Here is a 2,084-nt window from a genome sequence, read left to right on the forward strand (position 1 = left end):
CTAAAGAGAATAATCAGAGCTTTATCACATTCACTGATGGGACACACATCGGAGGCAACAAGGGGTTCTGTGTCTTGCCCAAGGGCACTTTGGCATGTGACTGTTGGTGGACTTGAACCCCCAACTCTTTCATTAGAGGACGACTGCTGTATGGGAACATACGATGATCTCTAACTTTCAGTTTGTTACACTGGTTTTGCTGGTTGCGTTGTTTCTTGTTTTCTGCAGAGTTTTTCTGTTTTTTGTTGTTTTTTAAAGTTTGCATGGTTCGTGTGTTTGCACCTTCGGCCCCCGTGACACTCGAAGCGGGTCTAATCTAAAATAGTAAGAAATGGAAGCGTAAAGTACCGCTGAGTAGAAACGGGTTCAGTTTGGGTTTAATGTCCGAGTCAGAATTAACACTTCGCTCTTCTTCAAACTTATTTCCAGCTCTGGATTTCTCACAGGCCGGGGGGTACTTTTTGAAAAGTGACGTTTGAAACCGAGAACGGAGAATCTGATTCAGAAGTTTGATTGTGGGAAATCTGTTTTAGATCCAAACCCTGTTAGCAGGTGTTTATTTGAGAAACGATCCAAACGCGACGATCCACCCAGCTCCGTCACGAACCAGTGGACAGATTTGAACCGAACATGAGGAACGACACGTATCGATAACGAACCCCATTCAAGATGGCTGCCACAGCTAGCCACAAAACAAATGTTTCTAACAGTCCAGTTTACAGGTGAGCTAAAAGTCTAGTGGTAGCTGAGAGTCATCCCTGAAACATTCTCCGAGTGCTGATCGTGTGAGAGCCGACGTGCGTCTCTTCAAAGAACACAACTCCTTTTATGTACATTACATATTTCACCCCCCCAGAATAATCTCATTCATTGAAAAGTAAATAAATAAAAGAGTCACGGGAAAGTGCAGATTTGATTTATTTTACCAAGTGGTTGTTATCGTGGTAGATGTTTTTTATTCTTTGGCTTGGAAGCAACAAACAATTATTGGTGCTGATCTGACGTTCATTAGAAACAGCTGAAAATCTGAGTTTTATAAATAAATCCTTTTTTAAATATCATCAAATGTTTGTAACCTTGTGTGTAAATGCCTGAACATTCCTCATCATGCTGCAGTTCAATTAAAAACTAAAACCACAGAGAAGAGCTATTAATAGTTTAATTCATAATTTAATTAATAAAGTTGTTACTGGATATTATTAGGACTAATATTGGGACCTGCAGGGCCTCGGGTTTAATGTGGACTACAGGCAGGAGAACATTTGTCGTGAAGTTCGACAGGAACGTTTCTGAAAGGAGCAAACCGTTAGGACGCGTCAGAGCAACAGAAGTTAGATTATAATCTGTAAAGGTATTCTGGATTAACTGAGCTTCTTTTCTTGGATTGAGTTTGAAATTAAAACAAAGATTTGGTTGAAAACCTTGAAAAATGGCCTGAATGACTCAAACGGCCGACACGTGATCTTCTGACAATAAAACAAGTTTCCAGTCATTTAAAATAATGAAAAATAAAAGGAATGACAGCACGACTCTTTACAGATGTTTAAACAAAACGACGGAGCAGAAACCAACATCTTGTCCTCGTGAAGCAGCTCCTGGACGAACCGTTCAGTCCGGGTCTTCCATCACGGAACCACAAAAAGCAGAAAACGCTCCAAACCCAGTGAAGTTGCATAGTGTGAGGCGCCGAGCGGAGAACCAGGATCAAAGATCTGAAACGTTTCTGAAACATCTGTGCACCGTCTGAAACAAACCGGAGGTTCGAGTCCGCACGGCAGCGTGGGGCTCTTCAGAGGAGAAGAGTCAGAACGTTTCTGGAGAACGAGCTCCTTCTGATACTGTCTGTGCAGGTCAACGTGCCCCCCCATGGAAGTGGGGGTCTCATAAGGAGTTCTGACTCTGAGAGTTCTTGATGTTCTTGATCTCCAGCTCCAGCTGTTTGACACGAACGTCCCTCTGATTGAGGAGCTCCCTCAGCCGCCGGATCTCCTCCTGCTGCTTCAGGAACTTCAGGCGGAGCTGCAGACAGAAACAAGACCCCACGGGGGGGGGGGAGACAAATCAAGGCTGTTCATGGGGGAGAC

Source organism: Nematolebias whitei, chromosome 16, assembly GCF_014905685.2.
Source record: "Nematolebias whitei isolate Nwh7 chromosome 16, NemWhi1, whole genome shotgun sequence".
In the NCBI taxonomy this organism is placed as follows: Eukaryota; Metazoa; Chordata; class Actinopteri; order Cyprinodontiformes; family Rivulidae; genus Nematolebias; species Nematolebias whitei.